This window comes from Wyeomyia smithii, chromosome 2 (genome assembly GCF_029784165.1).
Source record: "Wyeomyia smithii strain HCP4-BCI-WySm-NY-G18 chromosome 2, ASM2978416v1, whole genome shotgun sequence".
In the NCBI taxonomy this organism is placed as follows: Eukaryota; Metazoa; Arthropoda; class Insecta; order Diptera; family Culicidae; genus Wyeomyia; species Wyeomyia smithii.
Window position 1 is genome coordinate 21,954,337 of NC_073695.1, and position 19,029 is coordinate 21,973,365.

At 38.4% G+C, this 19,029-nt stretch overlaps 1 protein-coding gene across 3 annotated transcripts in view; it reads left to right on the forward strand.

Moving 5' to 3' along the window:
• LOC129721647 (zwei Ig domain protein zig-8) overlaps window positions 1-19,029 on the forward strand; it is a 544,433-nt gene that overhangs the window by 218,718 nt on the left and 306,686 nt on the right. The gene's annotated exons all lie outside the window — the stretch shown is intronic.

The window sequence follows — 19,029 nt, forward strand, 5'->3', positions numbered from 1 at the left end:
TTTCGTTCCCATACCATACCATACGTGCAATAGCGAGACCGCAAGGACACGAAGGAGCAGACTACACGATCATCGCAATGCTTGCCAATTAGACAAGACAGAAAGGGATCTAGCGCACCGGTGGCAGCGTGTGAAGTACAGTAAAGTCAACATCAAGGGGCCCCCACCGATATGAATAAATTAAAGATGTGAACTTTGTAAAGGGTGGCAAAATGTATGTATGCCAATAGAGTTAAGTTAGCAATGTAACTTGATTTTTTTATGTTAAGCTGCACTCCCTTATCGCATTGTTTTGTGAGTCTTATTATGGACAGATTGCCTGAGGGCCAACTGATTTTAATGTAACGTTAGATAGAGAGAGCAACAAACTGCTGGCCACTTTTTTCGTCATTTTTGCAGCCTACAGATTTCGATTCCCCTCGATCCTGTCTTCCTGGCAGTTGACAAACGTTTTCCAAGCACTTTTATCACGTTGCGTTGGTGATGGTTGATTTGCCCACATTCAATAATTTTGCCAACTTGGTCTACGGATAGTTCAGATTTTCGTAATGTGCGAGCAAAATTTGGATGCGCTGAGACGACGTTATTTTTACAACTGGAGAGCAAATGTCAAAATCAAGCATAATGCATGATACTGTACACACACATCCTAAAAATGAAGGGGTGTTTAGTTTTTTTTAATACATCATAAAATTATTCGACCAATTGTAAATACCAATTTTTGATCGTAACATCCTGTATAGTATGGTGGTGAGTTATCTCTGGGCTATAGGCGAGTTGTTGGGCTTTTACGCTAATTTTTTTGGAAGGAAATTATTATCACCTAAAACTTTGCCGGAGACATTATACATGGTTTATGTACACTAGAGTGCCAATGAGATGTATGAAAAAAATTGACCTTCGAATATCGTTTAACGGTAGGGCTCAAAAGTTTCGTCTACTGGAAAAAAGTCCCCATGCAAAATTTCAGCTAGATCGGACATCAGGAACACGTGCCTCAAAGCGGTCAAAGTTTCACAAAAAATATCGTTGAAAAAAAAGCAAATGAAATGAAATTCTCGATATCAAAATTTTTTTTCGAGGCAGGTATGTCTTAGCATCTCTCCCAGCTGGTCTCGAGGTACGATGCTGGCCTAACAAGCCAGTCGTCGTAGGTTCAAGTCTCGGCTCGGGAGAGACTGTTAGTGTCAGTAGAACCGTAGCGCTAGCCCCTCGATTGTCCTGTACACTTAACAGTGGACTGCGAAGTCTGTGTATAATAAACAGAAGGTCGAGTTCCGATATGGAATGTAGCACCAAGGCTTTGTTTTGCTTTTTGTCTTAGAAATGTATGGAACGTCGAGATTTGGTGGTTCAACTCGATCGAACAATGGGAACACGTGCCTCAAAGCGGTCAAAGTTTCAACTTTTTGACATAGAAAATAAAGCACTCTGAACTTATTTTTGATGCCAAATGTCTTAGAAATGCATGTAACTTCGAGATCTGGTATTAACTCGAAATAAAATGTTATTTTTTCGAGTTTCTGGGGCATAGAAAATTTTTAGGTTGGCAGACTTGAAACTTTGACCCCTTTGAGACACGTGTTCCCGATGTCCGATCGAGCGGAAATTCGGCATGCGGACTCTATTCGAGAAGGCGAAACTTTTTGAGCCCTACCGCCAAACGAATTTCGAGAGTTGATTTTTTTATATACAAATATGCCATTTTTACTAAGCTCGAAAATTTGCTAAGACCCAGAAAGTTGAATAAAAAAAATTCGATTTAACACCTAATCTAGACGTTTCATGCATTTCAAAGACATATGGCTTAAAAAAATATCGATATTGACAATTTCATGTGTATTTTTTCGTCGATATTTTTCGTGAACCTTTGACCACTTTGAAGCCCGTGTTCCTGATGTCCGATCGAGCTGAAATTTTGCATGGGGACTTTTTGACGTGGGACTACGTCTTTGTTTTCTATACTGGGATGCATTCTGTAAAACAGGAAACGAAATTGGCAAATGTTACGTCAGATTTCAAACGATAATAACAGCATAACCACATGATGGATAGCAATAATCAATATATTGTTGGATAGATAAAACGTGTAACAATTTTTTAATACGCTAGTCATCATTATTACTTCACTGCTCAAACGGTGAAAATTGATAAAAAATTACAAGAAAATTTACACGAACAATGAACCAATCACACGCGAGCATTCCTAGCACAGACGATGTGAATGGACACCAACCATACCCTGTGATATTCTCTGTTTCAATATCAAAGAAAAAAAATGGACAGAGTCTCCCCGTCCCAACAGGTCAATTTAAGTTTGCTTCCATGAACTTAGACTAACCTGAGGTCTCGAAGGTAAAGATTTTTCAAAAGGTTTTGAAATAAGCAATTTACTTGAACAATTTCTAAACCTGCTCTGACACAATAGAAACTGATGTCTTGAAAGAAAACATGCTGGTAAAAGCAACAATACCGTACAGTATAATATAAATATTATGTGGAGCAGATCGCCGCTGGTCTTTCGTCGTCTGCAGCGGTACACGACTTCTATTTCCGTGAATTTCAGCAAAAACTGCAATGCTGCAGCATTGACAGTGATTAAAAGTTCATCTCATGAATATGGTTACCTTAAAAAAAACACAAAATACTCAACAAGAATTGAGCGTTTTTGCAACGGTCATAAGACTTATTTTGCATTGTATCTTCGATATTCATTAAATGATCGTGATCGAAAGAGTAGATTTCTGAAAATACAAATTTAAAGAAGCTTAAGAGCCAGCGAATGCTTTTGAATATTTTGTCGATTCACTAGGATCTATTCAGAATCTTTGTTACACATTTCAACATTGTTAGATGATATACTTTTGTTTTCAGTTTAACAAATAATACAACAAATGATATTACCTAATTGTTGGCAAATGAAAAAAAAATTGTCAAACAAAAAGCAGAAATTAATCATTTCGAACTTTAACTTCCTTGTTATGATTTTTCGCTAGATGTTGTTGATAATTTTGTTCAACATATCTTCTTATGTTTTCCTATGAGTGAACCTATGTAACGGCTTCGAAATTACTTCCATAATAAGATTTATGTAATAAATTTAATTTGATCAGAGTTAAATAAGACAAAATCATGTAATATGATAACGTGGGTATTTCTGGATTTGGTTTATGAGAAAATAGTGTTAATTCTGATTCAGACGCATTGCGAGAAATTCATGGTGCTTCTACAATAACAACGACACGCTTGTTAAATAAATGTTGTTCGCACAAAAAAAGCACTACACAATATCGTTATGTGTAATCGAAGTTCTTTCGAGTGTTATTCGGTATATTCCTAAAAAAAATATGGGGAGGCTGCGTATGAAAAAATACTTGAACCACAGAACAAACGAATTGTTGCTGTCTGCAGATTCTAATTACAGTGTTTAGTCCCACGTCACCATTTCATACAACCCTAGGACTGTATACCTTTCGAGTAGACGAAACTTTTGAGCCCTACTGTGTGGACTCATCACTGCGACCAAAAAGGTTGATCCATTGTGAGTTTACACGGGTGTCTGCTGTATACCGAACTTCTATTATTAGGTGATAAACTTTGTATTTATCCGTGCTTGTGAATATGTTTTTTACCCTTCCTATTCGCTAACTACTCTACGTTACAGCCTTATTTCACCCGCCAAGTATCGTCAATTGTGATTTCCTGGAGAAGTTTCAAAAGTGCATTTGAATAGACAGATAAAAGTATGATGTTTTCGGCAAAGTTGCGTTTTTGATAAACTGTGCCACAACTTTGTCGAACGAGGTGGATTTTCATTTGCAAAAATGAAAAGAAATTGAATAGACACACCAGGGCCTCGTAGCGGCTGAGCAGGGTTGTCATTCGCAAACTCATTGCGCTCAGTGTGTTAATTTCACGTCAAGGCTCAACGAGAACGGTATCTACACATTTTGACAACCAACAAGCACATAGAGAAAGAGCGAAAACGAAATGACTATGAAAGATATCACCAAGTGTGAAATATTCCAAGAGAGTGAGAACGGAACAACACTTGGCGCTGCATTTTGTGACACATTGTGTGAGAACAAAGAGCTTCAGTTTGAGCAGTTTGCGTTGCGTTGCGGGTAGAAAAAATAGCAGCAAAAAGGAACCATAAAAAGGACCACATAAATTTTTGAGAATTCATTGAAACACGATTCTAAATGGCGTGGACATGGTTCTTAGGACATATTACGCACGTCCAGAGCGGCACTGAAAATTAGCCCCTAAATTATTTCAGTAGCAGTCAAATGAAGTGCAAAAACCAAAAAAAAATTTAATACTATAATCATTCGTTTGTCAAATCCGATAATCATTACCCCCAAGCAACACACAAAGAAAGGCACAATGTGTGGTGTCGCACATTTTGGAAAATACACAAAAAGTACTCAGTCGCATTTTTTGGTGCGAAAAAAAAGGCAAAAGAGCAAATGGGGAGAAGAGAACACAAACGAAAAATCGGGAGTGGCACGCATGGTTTGATGGCAAATGTGTTGTGTACAAATTTGTGTGGTTTTGTCTGCACTGAGGTGAATTTCAGCCCTGCTCCTGAGTAACTTTACTAAACTCTTTAACTTTTTAAGTGCTTGAATTTACGAGATAAATTATATTTGAAATATCAAAACCATAGACACACTATCACCATACTATTTCAGAAACAAACTGTGCACCAAACACAAGCTCTTGGCCCGATGGTGTAGTCAGATTTTTCTTCTGGGTTTTGATAAAGAAAAATGCGAATTTCGAAAAAAAAAGAGACATGTTAAATGCGAGTAACATTAACCATTATGTAGTAACACGGAAATAAAAAAACAGTGGTTTAGTGCGCTCACGTCACTCATTCTAAATACGGCTTGAGTTGTAATAGGGATTTGAGTACAGCATAGAAGCAGAGAACAACGTAGAAGAATAAGTGTTTTCCTGCTAACATTAGCAATACCACTTACCGTGACACGGGCGTGCTTTTTAAACAAACACGAGAAACAACGTACGAATTTTTGTTTATCGCATGACATGAACAGCAGGATGCCAAAGGACATCGACTTTTTGAATTTCGTTTAGCGGTAGGTCTCAATAATCCGTCTTCTCTGAAAAGTCCCCATGCAAAATTCTAGCTCAGTCGTGTCGCAGATTTTTCTCAAAACCAGGTATAGTCACAAAATCCCATTCCCACAGACAGATAAACATTCGATGCAACCTTTCGTTACGTAGTCTGGAATAGTATATTTTCGTGACAATACTAATACTAGACACCTTGTCGCCCGTGTGAGAAACAACGCCAACCGCTGGATAGCGAAATAACAGGCAACAAAAAAAGAGCGGGCAATTTCATGAAAAACAGACAACCATTTTAAACGACCATTTTTAATTTGATTGAAACTTTGTTTGATGTCCCGGGTTTTGAGCTCAAATAAATCAAACGTTGGGACTGTTCCACGCGCCGAGTGCCTTTCAGCATCTAAACGGTTTGTTTAATCGGTATAGTGTCTTCGGCAGCGTTGTAGATAATAATTTTGTCCTTCAAAAAAAAAAAAATACCAAATATATTTGTAATATCCGTGTAAAGTTTCAACCACATCAAAAGTAACAGTTAAAAAAATATCAAAATTGAAACACTTTTTACGAAATTGCTTCTCTTTTACATGAATTTCTCAGTTCTCATGAATCTTTTTTTTTCTTCTTATTCCAGGTACATACAACAAGCCAGTCTTTATCCATCATAGATTTGAAATGCCTACGGTCTAGTGCTTATCAAGTAATTTATGCAATTACCAACTGCTTATGATGTAGACACAAATTGAAAATATCGACTGTTGTGAGTACAATCTTCATTAAACGGCAATTTATTGAAACCTTCAAAAATAAAAAAGACGTTGGGCATAAATCATTAAAATGTTCCATCGTTTCTATCGGACCATCATCAATATCTCTTGTCAAAGTATTAGGAACAGAAACTTCGAAATAACATTACTAATTATTTCCGAGTACCAAAGTAAATATCTTGTTTATTGAACGTTTGTTGAAAAGACATCATACAGTTATATGTCAATATGAACTTCAATCATTTTATCTATCAACTATTATACCATTTCAATATTGATTAAACTTCATTTAACTGTTATTCACCTCGAATTCATTAATCCGTTATCCGGTAGGTTTGATAATCTAAAGAATGCGAGTAGGTATACTGTTTACCAAATTTTAATGTCGCTGCTACGCGCTCATCAACAGAAGAATTCTGCACGTACTCGACGTAAATCCTACGAATTCCCCAGATGTTTTCGATAGGATACGAATAAGGAAAGTGAGCAAAACAGTTCGGCAAATCAAGTTTCTGATCTCTGAACCTTGCTGGTGCTGATGGGAAATTGGAATGTAAACTTTTTGTTGCGGTTTTATGTTGAAAACCGGTGGCAGAGAGCCTTCTAGAAGCTGGATGTAACTCCAGCTACTCACTGTGAAGGCTATGAAAACAATACTTTTGGTTGAGCAGAATTCTTACTAAATTGTGCATGAATCACTAAAGTTCTGGGTTGAAAAATACTGTTTCTACTGAACTATCTAGTTTACGCTTCTATTCGTCACTGTTGATAACTTGTAAAAAACAAAAGAGCTAAAAAATACTTTTTTCATTGATAATTTTTTATTAAAAATTGCTAACCAAAACTTAGTCAACCAAGTGAATTTGCTTTAAAACTTATAAAGCCCCTTTTCATATTCATATAAGGATTATCGAAGATCAATCATCTTTTGATATGAAATAGTGTTGAGCTCTTATCATTCTAGCACTTTCTATGTAAGAATTTTTGACCTCGAGTTGACAAATTGCCTCCTGGGAAACGGTCAAACTCCAGTTCTTCTTGATTTTCGACAACAAATTGCATGTATTTTGCTTTTGTTTAATCATATCCTTTGGAAATCGCCAATAAATTAGTAGTTGGTGGGATTTTGACCAGCCTTTATTTCTACTTTCTCTACATTTAATGCATCAATTTCTCGTTTGTCTCGTTCTATCAGTACATTTTTGTTCAAAGTGAATCATATCTAAAATGTTTTTTCAATTACTATATAATACCCATTGCCATCGCGGCAAGTTCCCCCCAGAAGGTTTTCTTCTGGGGCTTTTGGTTCTACTTACTACGAATTAGTTCGAAACCCTCGAGTAAACAGAAAAGCGCCCAGCCGTCATCGTACATCGTACTCTGCACACCCAACAGGCGATTGGCTCGGCAGTACACCTAAATCATTCAATAAAACAAGTAATCGGCTCAATTATTTCTTCACAAATGGCCCTCATTATTATTAACCCAATCTCCCGTCTAATCTGATCGATAAATCGAGCTGCTTTCGAGAGCGGCAAAAGCTTATCGGCACGCACACTTCCACGTGTAGGACATTTTGCCAACCTCCCCGAGCGTGTATGTTTGCAATGGCCGAATAGGCCCGCCGCCGCCGTATTTTCAAGGATTAGGATTTCTTTTTTGCTCCCGAGCGAATCTCGCTTGAACCGAAATTGTTCCTCATTCTGAGCCTGACTAATCGCAGTCAATCCGGTGGGGCAATAAAAACTCGGTGAAGATTTAAACGTTTTACTGCTACCCACCGAGTAAAAGTGGTTCATAAACAAACACTTTTACACATACGAGCCTTATCTTTCGCAGCATGTACTGATGTGTGGGTATGTGAAACAGGAACAGAATGGTTTCGGAAATGATATAAATTTTTATTTCTTCCTCGCTTCCCCCATTGTCATTTTACCACTTCGCCAGCCGTGGCCACAAGCCTTACATTATCATACCGAGATAACGTGTGTGTAAGAACCTTTCTCGACAGCTTTCGCCATTTGGTGAGTGGATTGGATGCCAGAATTAGAGGCAAGCCAGGTGCAGAGGCAGACGGAGGACGCTTCTGTCGACAGATTGCCGGTGAAGAGCCGAACGAAATGAGAAATCTGCTCTCAAGATGTCGGATGAGAACGAGTTTTCGCCTCGCATGACTTCCACACTTCAGCACCACCTGTCACACAAGAGTTGGTCAGAGTAAGCGAATGTTTTTCGTCGAAACAGGGCCTGCAGGAGTTGTTTTGGTTTGGTGTTTGAATCTTGCAGCAGATTTATGTACATTGCCCTGGAACACTTTTGCGTCGTTTTTCTTCTAAATTTGATGGAAAATGAAGGTGGAAAAATTTTGCTTATATTTCGCAAAATGGTTTGATAGAACAACTTTTAGATGTGATCGAAGCTACATAGTGTGTGAAATATTTTAGTCACTTAATAGTTTAAACTCTCTGGTATAAACAATGTTAATAAAATCAATAATTGCGCTTTCAGCTATGCTGATTAACAGATTTCAATAAGTCACTCAAGAAAAGTTTAGACTGTTTCTAAAATTATAAAGACACTTTTATTCTAAAATAGAACAAAATATATTGGAAATTTTTGGTAATTGCATTTTCATGTACGCTTAGTAATAATTTTTTTTTCCAATTTTGATTTTATTAGTATTATTTTTGGCAAAGTACGCGAATTCTTGAATTTTTTTAACACCTCTCATAGGCTTATGCACAATGCTTTCTGCAAACCTTTTCACCATTTTCGGCCAATCTTCGTTGAATTTCTGAACATTCCCTGCTGGTTTTATATGTTCTCTTAGCTTCGCCTTCGTCAAAGCTCAGAAAGTTTGGGTGGGGCGAGCATCATGGCATTTTGATGGATTCATCTTCTTCGGTACATATGAGACATTGTTGGATTTATACCACTCGAGCGCATTCTTAAAGTAATGTCAGGAAGAAAAAACGAGCCAAAAGATTGTACGATTGTTTCGCTTTTTAATCGAGGGTAACAACCTTCTTGGCTAATATTCTTTCAATTAGACTCTGCCATTTATTGTTTCAGTTGTAAGGAATGGACAAAACATTTTATCATATTCGCCAATGGTTTGCCACACCATAACCTTCTTGCCGTTTTTTTCGGCGTTCATGGCTTTCACTGAACTCGGGACATCCATTCCCTTCGATGTAATATAAATTGCGGTCTCATGATCTAATTTTATGCAGGTTTTGTCGACCATACTAACACACCTCGATTTTTTAGTCAGAATTTTGTCATAATGCTTCCTAGCTATCAGTTTAACAGATTCAGCCTGTTTGATGCTATTGACTGGTTTTAGTTCCGGCAAGTTTGTAGGCCCATCATTTCTCTAGAACGCACAACATTAGTCAGTCAGGTACCGAGTGTTTGTCACTTCTAGTGCTGATGCTGAAGGATGCCGCTTGTAGTAATCTCCTATCTTCCTGTCAATTGTGGGTGTTGACCCCACACGAGCCCGGGCTTGCTACGTCTCGAGATATCTGCAAATGCAAATGATTCACCATACTTCCGTAATGCAGTTTGAACTGCTTTGATTCTCTAACCTTTTTCTTCGGCTAATTTTTTGATCGACTTCATTTGTGCACTTTTTGTTTTCTTTGGTCAGGAAAATGGCCATGCACTTTTGAAACTTCCTCGCAGAATATCAGAAAAATGACTACATCTCTTTCATTTGGATGTAAACAACAGGACGCAGCCAAAGTTTGGCTGCGTCATGCAAGTTACTTGAAATGACGGCTAATCATTAGTTTATTTAAAATTTTTGCAAAAGTATATACTTCACACCTGTAGGGAAACTAAAATTAAATTTTATTCAACACACTTCGATGTTTTACCTTTGTTTAGTTATAGAACTATTGGTCATCCATCAGTGACGTTTCATACTCAAAAATTAACAAAAAGGTAATCGCGGGTCGTCCATAGATGAAGGGTTATCCAGAGAATATGAACAATAATAGCTAAAATATCGGTTTTGTGAAATTCCACGAAACGAAATAAAAGCATAAGAAATATCAATTGAGACATGCAAGTTCTATTTTCTATGAACGCAGATCATTGAACACGAATGATATAGCATGAAATATTATGTGACATGATATGGCATGATATAATATGTAGAAGAATGCAGAGCAAAACTCAACTCTGAGTATTTTCGCTGAGAGGATGTAAGTTTTGTTAAAACTATATATTTTTATAAATGACGAATAAATAATCGCAAAAATTTCTTATGTGACATTATGTGTAAAACACAATAAAATAAATAAATTTTGTCTCAAGTTTCTTTCACATTCTAGCTGAAGAGATAGGCAATTTATTTATTGACACACAAGTATATAATTTCAAAAATGGCGATGAGAAAGAAACAACAACCGAAGATCAATGTGAAATTTTCAAACTTTTGCTCACCATTTGAAACCATAACCATATTCACAGAACATGTAAAAGAAACTAACTTCGCGGGGAGCTTCGTAGCCGCAAAGTCATAGAGTCCGCTTTGATAAGCGGGTGGTCGTGGGTTCGAATCTTAATAGAGTCAGACCATTTGGTTTCAAAGGACTTTAACATGGGTTTGTTCTCAGGCTCTCCACTACATACTGTTCCTTCAAGCTGAATTTTCATTCCTTCCTAACAAAAATAAGTTCCTTTTATAATAAAACTGGTCTGAGTAACATATAATAGTTCTCTTCAGGGAATTGTGATTTGGCACGATCTTGGCTGGAGGAACTAGGTTCGATAAGACTCCTTTCTCTTGACAAAAAAAAATCACAGGAGGGTTGTGTGCAAAGCCACGACCGCAAGGTTGAAGTAGAATACTTTTACAAGAAAGATAACCCGGCTGCTTGCGTGTCAGTCATTTTGAAATCGGATTTGTTTCATATATACCGCATTTTAAGCACAGTATTAACAAATCGTTATAAACATCACACTGCTGTGCATTTGCAGCAGCATCAAACCTCAGTTGAAGTTTATTAATAACCATTCATTATGCTCTTCCAAATACATTAAGTAGCCTTAAAAAAGGCCGATCGATATCGATGCTGAGATCCGCTGCAACTAGTGCGCTATCCATTGCTACGCCACAGCTGTGGCCGCTATCCGCTATCGCTGGTATCCACTGCACTGCTACTGCTGCTGCTAAGAGATGACTGCTGTTGTCGCTGTCTAGAACTATTATGAGCGGCTTCGGCTGAAAGAGGCTCTTACATAGAAAAAATAGCATATTTTCATTTGCAAGGTATATGGTTCTGTCGACCGTGCTTGGGAAGCAATCATATAACGGCCAAGCAGAGGTCGAATTTTTCGTTTTGACAAGGCTTGACTATTTTCAATAGTACAATAGCGTGAATAATAAAATTACAATTATCTTCATTTGGGAAGAATCTTAGAAGATTTTCCAATCTATTGCTGCAAGAACTAAGGAAATCCATCGAATGCTAACCGATTAATTAGCATTTGAAATTGGACATATTTTTCACTTTTTTCGGTTTTAGATTCTCATTTCACATCCTTATGTAGCCGAACTTCCCGAGAGAAGTATTCTACTTCAAAATACTACCTATAATAAAACTGACGTTATCAACTTCCGCATGCCTCGCTACACCGTCACAGCCGACGCCGAAAAGATGTTTCGGCAAACCTGGGTGCATCCAGACGACCGGCAATATCAGCAAATCCTGTGGAGGAAGGATCCATCTGAACCAGTTCGCATTTTCCAACTAAAAACCGTTACGTATGGACTCGCAAGTTCACCCTTCCACGCTGCTCGTGTACTTCACCAACTGGCCAACGACGAAGGAGAGAACTTTCCACTTGCGGTCCCCGTAGTACAAAAGGGAATGTACGTTGACGACGTACTCACCGGCCACGACGACCGAGAAACGCTTGCGGAAACTTGTCATCAATTAAAAGAAATGCTCCAACAAACCGGTTTGGCGCTCAGGAAGTGGGCGACCAACGACACCGCCGTGCTCTCAAAGATTCCTCATCAACTGTGGGAAACTTCGTCGGAGCTGGAAATCGATCGATCGCATTCCGTGAAGACCTTAGGACTCATTTGGTTTCCTCAGTTGGACACCTTTAGGTTTAAGGTACCGGATCTGCCACCGCTAATCGATGTAACAAAGCGGGTTGTAGTATCCGAGATGTCCCAACTGTTCGATCCACTGGGCCTTTTGGGACCTGTAGTTGTAAAGGCCAAGATGTTTGTCCAAACATTGTGGGCAAAAAATTTGAAGTGGGATGAAGAACTGTCCGAACAGTACACCGCCTGGTGGATTGATTATCGCTCGGAGCTCAACCAACTACAAAATCTTTCCGTGCCACGCAGAGTTGTGCACAATCGGCAGTACAGTTTACACTGCTTTTGTGATGCTTCAAAGACAGCATACGGTTGCTGCATTTATACTGTTTCTCGTGACGAGTTCGGACAGCTTCACAGTCATCTACTAACTGCCAAGTCCCGAGTCGCTCCCCTACGTGGACAATCCATTCCTCGACTTGAACTTTGCGCTGCAGTGCTCGGTAGCCAGCTTGCCGACAACATCCAGCGAACTACTAATTTCACCGAACCGCCAACATTCTGGACGGACTCGACGATCGTGCTGCACTGGATCAAGTCGCAGTCTAATGTTTGGAAGGTGTTTGTCTCGAATCGCATCACAGAGATTCAGCGCCTTACAAAGGGCCGTACATGGAGGCACGTGCCAACGGAGCAGAATCCTGCGGACCTTATCTCCAGGGGAATGATGGCAAGCCAGATCTTGAATGATGAATTGTGGTGGCATGGACCGTGTTTCCTGAAGGACCCCGTCGATAGTTGGCCAGAGTGCACAGTTTCGACGCCAAACGCTCCAGTCATCGCATTCCTCAGCAACACCGTTGATTTATCATTATTCGACCGCTTCTCGGACCTCGCCAAGCCAATCCGCTTCGTGGCTCTAATGTATCGTCGTATCAACAATGCCAGACTCCCTCGAGGCAAACGTATGGCGAACGTATAGCGAGACAATCTTAGAGACGTGGTTCAAGTTTAAAAATTGCGTGTAAAACAAATCGATCGAAATATCAGGAAAAGGCGAACACGGAAGAACTAGTTATTTCTAATTCTACGGAATTACTAACAGTTCAAAAAATTGAACGCGTTTGAAGTAGTGAAAAAAGTACTCTCACTTGTTTCTTGAAAGTCATGCAAAAGGTTGGAATTCTTTTATTATTCAACTTACCGTCATGCTGGAGAAGTTTGTTATAGGTGTATCAGTTTATCAATCATATATCAATCATCAGATCGTGAGAATGTATTGGTAAAAATAATTCCTGAACAACTTACTCAGTTAGCTCTGCCACCGAAGTCGTCAATTTCCCAAAACTGAATATCTCAGTGACGGCTTCATTTACTGTCTGGATGAACCTTTAAATTGAACCCTTTTGAATATTAGCAATGGGTTTTCAATGGAAAAGATCAACAACCAGACATCTGGAAAAAAGGCTCTGAAAATATCATAATGATGCAAACAAGGTATGAAAAGCTTAATTATATTACCAATTTATCAGAACACAAACACACTTGGCCTCGGGAGAGACTGTTTGTGCCAGTAGGATTGTAGTGTTAGCCTCACAATTGTCCTGTACACTTAGCAGTTGGCTACGAAGTAGGTGTATAAAAAACAGAAGGCTTTGCTTTTATTAATACCAACAATCACAGTTTATTGAGTATTGAAAATGTTATCCCATATTATCTCAATTAGTCACGACATCAGTATGTAGTCAACTAGATATCAAGTTGCTTAGAACAAAAAAAAAAAAGGTTTTACAGGAGAGCAGCTGTCGAAAAATCTTTATGATCGAAAGTGGCTCGATCCACAATTTACTATTTACAAATTGTATTAAAGATATTTTGACCAAAATAAATAACATTTACAAGGCTGCAAAATACAGACGTACAACAAACTTAAACACGACCAAGCATTTCTACATTTCGTTACACTTTTCATTCAGCTCTATCAGCTTGTTACGGAGAGAGTTCGTTGTCACCGTGTCCCACGGCCATTATTAATCACCAGTCGGACCCGGTTTCGACCCGAACCGAAACCAATTAGTATGCCACGAGCAGGCACAAATTGGTGACCGCCGGACAGAGTCGTAAAGTAAAGTTTTGCACAGCCCTTTATCGTGTGCCAGCTTGCGTTCGAAAACCAAATAAATCTTAATTAAATGTAATTACAGAACCGCTCGGGTAGCAAGTTTCTTCGCCGGAAAATTCTTCGACCCTCTAAGTATTTCCAATTTAATAATTCGGTAAACGGAACGGTCCGATGTCGCTGACGTCGACTGCAACCGGTACAGATTTGCATAAAGTGTACCTTGAAACTTACTCTCTAACGTTGCAACGCAATTTTCGAAACGAGTTGAAAAGATCACACTGCCAATGGAGAAACTATTCCTACAGATATAGTATCGAATGAAATCTGATAAATAAACCAGACTGTAATAAAATATTTATTTTTCCCATTTGTTTTTCCTCACCCACTACTGCAAGGAACGCTTCGAGCTGGTTTCCATCCGAGTAACGATGCTCTCACTCACTCGCACGTTCAGGCTATCGGTTTCCTCCGTACCGACCGGAAGTTCACTGCAATAAGCACACATATACACATAGACAGACACTGATTTCGGTGAAATGAAGAAACCGGTCTTTTCGAACTAAGCACAACTGGTAGTTTTCGTTTCCAGCTGGTAAAGGAGTAACGTTAGCACGAGAGGTGACCTCTTGTTCTTCCTCTGAGCTTCCATTTCTGTCCGCCCGGGGGGCTTTGTGTTACTTGGGGTTTTTATTCGATTCTGTCTTCGACTACCCTTTCCTTTCCTTGCGTGTGACTCAAACTTTCCTTTCCACGAAGTTTCTGGTATTAAGAAATTTATGAACATTTTATGTCCATCGGATGCCCGGTCAGATCAGATCGCCTCATGGGCGGATGGAAACTACAAAAAGACCCCACAGCGCGAAGAAAGCGGAAGGTAAATTGCTCTTGTCCTGTGTGTGTGTGTGAAAACAAGACAATGAAGCTTTATCTGATCCGGTTAAAAGAACCGAACGAGTTGAAATGTTTCCGGTCGACGGACTGTGGCAATCAATTGCTCGTTTTCGGCTCAGTTGATTTGCGGGCCATCGATTATATAAAGTTTCTTTTGTACACTGATGACCAGCTGGAAGTGAGCAAGTTTACACTGTATATTTTTTCGTGAAAAATTGGCACTTAAATTTTAATTTTCTTCCGTAAAGTAATAAAAATCCATGATGAATGCTTCACTTCCTTCGAACGGAGGCTTCACCGCTCCTTGGAGTAGACATAATTCCTACAAGAGCGAAGCAAATAAATTCCTTAATTAACTTTTCAGCCGGGCAGCGAGCCGCGAGTAAAAACCTCTCGCTGCGAAAAACCAAGGCTTTTTGTTGAGCAGCACTCCTTTCACGCGCCCTTTCCTCCCCCGGCTTTGATTTTCAACGATCTTTCCAGTTGTGTTCGCGGTTGATAAACAAAACCATCGCTGAGAGCTTTGTATTGTTCGAAAGGAGGGGCAAAAAATAGCCCAGGTATAATTTAATTAGCCGATGGTAAATGAAATGTGCCTTGTAAAAGTTGGAAAGCAGCACCGCCGCCGCCGTGATTGTGGTCTCGGGCGAGATACCAGCAAAAACCAAGTAAAGGTGCCGAAGGTTCGGGCAACACCGCACCGGCGGAGAGATTAGAGGGACCAGGAAGGGAACGCGATAAGATTACGATTGTTGTACGTGTCTTCGCAAAGAAGTACATTCGGACCAAAGTGACGCGACCCTCCTGCCAGTGGAAGGTGTGGATTTGTCGGACTTTCGTTTGCAACTTTGTGAAGTTTTTATCTCGCTTTTGTGCTTTGTTTTTGCGAAATAACAAAAAAACTTGCTTCACAATTGTTGGAGGATTTTTTTTTTCATTCTTGCTGCAAAGTTGCTTTCAAAAATAATCAAATTTATATTGTAATAAATAAAGCTTACCTTGTTAAATATAGTTATTTTAAGTATAACACTATTGTTTGAAAACTTCCTTCAAAATTTATACAATGCTCTTGATATCACAGTGTCCAGGCTCCCAGAACATTACAACTTGGTTCTGTCGGGCTGTGCTGTAGTCCAAAATCAATTTAATTTTTTGCTCGAGAATCTAGTTTATTGTACACTTCTATTTAGAAGAGCTATATTTATATTGAATGTATTGTCGTAGGCGCCTTCGCTATCAAGAAATGCGCAAAGTGTCGTCTCTTGCTGCTTTAGCAGCTTTTTGATAAAAACCAGCTATAAAGCAGTTTCCATCAATTTACCAGGATGGTAATCGTGCTGTTCTTCATGTAGTGGTAAGATAAACTCATTGAGGATCTAGCTTTCTGCAACTTTCTCTTGGTTGGTTGGTTGGTTTGGTCTCAACGATACTTTCTGTGTATTCTAAGTGTAATTCTTTTCATACTCTGCAATAGCCTTCATTGTGATTTAGATCAGACATGTTTGACAGGTTTCCAGCAATGTTTACGTGATACAACTTGATCGATGGATGCCAGGCAAAGTTAATGTCGCAGAATTAGTATCAAGAGTTTTAGTACACCAATCAATACTTGACTGCACAATCTGAGCCTATTTCCTTGCAGAAGAAATAAGAATCCAGCAAATTTATGTCGGCCTGAACAATGAGTTATTTATTTAGCTGCGGTAGGTACTTCGGTCGAACCATTGCCATCGCTTGCTTCTCTGGTACTTCAAATCTGTGGTTTCCTAATAGGTGAATCCTCTTCACGACACCGCGAAAAGGCGAAAATCGACTGAAGTCTCCAGATCCAATAATAACATGCTTATTGATCGCCCTGCAGTACCGTACCAGTGCCCAGATCTTGGAGCCGTAGTGTCGCCCACATTACCGGTGAAGCAGTAAGCGAGTGCTATTATGGCAACGACGTCACGTTGAAAAAAAAACCTAGAATTGGAGTGAATTTGATTACTCTACTCAACAGAATTGTAGTTGTAGGTTTAGGCTAAGTGTAAGAGTAGATAAGTCTACCTTTTGAGTCCATGAAGCCAAGAATCTTATCTTTTATCTCTTCTATGTTCTGAGATTTACAAGTTTTAGTAAAATTTAACTAAATTTCACATTTCATTTTCTTATGAGTTCACTCAAAACAATATAAATTTTCCCTCGATAGAAATATGACACAACTATGACACAAAATTCGAAAAAATACACAATTTTGTGAGTTAGTTTTTTGTCCATAAAAAATCTTTCTGAAATTTGTTTTTTTTTGTGTGTTTTTGTGATATTTAAGTTAGAGTGCAACCATAGAGTTCATGTAAAAATACACTTGCTATTTATTAATCACATGAAATACTTAGACCAGTGCTATGCCACTCTCTCCAATCAATTTCTTCTTTGACCTCTCCTAGGGAGTTTAGAAGAAGAGAGATAGATAAATATTATAACAAAATCTATTTTTCATTTGTGTTGTCACCTTTTAGTCTCTTCGCTTCGCTGGGTTCTCCGTATAATAATATTTTTTTTTTTTTTTTTTTTTTTGTTAGTAGCTTAAGTATTTATGATAAATATTAGTAAATAATGAGTATGTGTGTCCAATCACAAATGGTGACTTCTCAACACTGTTAGAAATTTGTAATTTTAATTGTTAGGATTTGTTTGCTTTCGCAATTAGGACTTATCATTCGTAGGGATTTAAACCTACTTGTCAGAAAAGGGGAAGTAAACTTACAACTAACTTAATTGCTAACTTATTGGCTATAAAGAGAGCTTATCGTAGCAATTGAGGATTGCAACGATTTTTGTCGAAAATTGTTAATAATTTTATTTGACATAGCTTCTAATGGTTCAACACCAGTAAGTCTATGTAATTCGAGTGTACCAAACCAAGGAGGACGCTTCAAAATCATTTTCAGAATTTTATTCTGAATCCTTTGGAGCGTTTTCTTCCTTGTTGAACAGCAACTTGACCAGATCGGTACAGCATAAAGCATTGCTGGTCTAAAAATTTGTTTGTAAATCAAAAGTTTGTTCTTTAAACAATGTTTAGAATTCCTGTTAATGAGAGGATATAAACATCTCGTATATTTGATGCACTTGGCTTGTATACTCTCAATGTGCTCTTTGAAAATAAGTTTTTATCATAAATTAGTCCCAAGTACTTCACCTTGTCGGACCAACGTAAAATAACCCCATTCATCTTGACAACGTTATTATTGTTTGGCTTGAGGAAAGAAGCCCTAAGCTTAGGCGAAAAAATTATCATTTGAGTTTTAGAAGCATTGGGAGAGATTTTCCACTTTTGCAAGTAGGAAGAAAAAATATCTAAACTGTTCTGCAATCGACTGCATATGACACGAAGACTTTTTCCTTTTACGGAAATGCTTGTGTCATCGCAGAACAATGACTTTGTGCATCCTGGAGGCAAATCAGGAAGATCTGAAGTGAATATGTTGTACAGGACTGGACCCAAGACTGAACCTTGAGGTACACCTGCTCTGACAGGAAATCTATCAGATTTTGAATTCTGATAGACAACCTGCAGAGTTCGATCTGTAAGATAATTTTTTAAAATTTTGATTAGGAAAATTGGAAAATTAAAAGTTTGCAATTTCGCAATCAAACCTTTATGCCAAACACTGTCGAATGCTTTTTCTATGTCTAAAAGAGCAGCTCTAGTGGAATAACCTTCAGATTTGTTAGCTCGTATCATATTAGTAACTCTGAGCAATTGATGAGTTGTGGAATGCCCATGGCGAAATCCAAACTGTTCATTTGCAAAAATTGAATTTTCGTTGATGTGTGACATCATTCTGTTAAGAATAACTCTCCAAACAGTTTACTTATTGAAGAAAGCAAACTGATTGGTCGATAACTTGAAACTTCAGCTGGGTTCTTATCCGGTTTTAAAATGGGAGTAATTTTTGCATTTTTCCATAATTTGGGAAAATATGCAATTTTGAAGCAACAATTGAAAATTTTCACTAAAAAATCCATTGTGCTCTCAGGGAGATGTTTGATTAGTATATTAAAGATTCCATCGTCACCAGGTGCTTTCATATTTTTGAAATTTT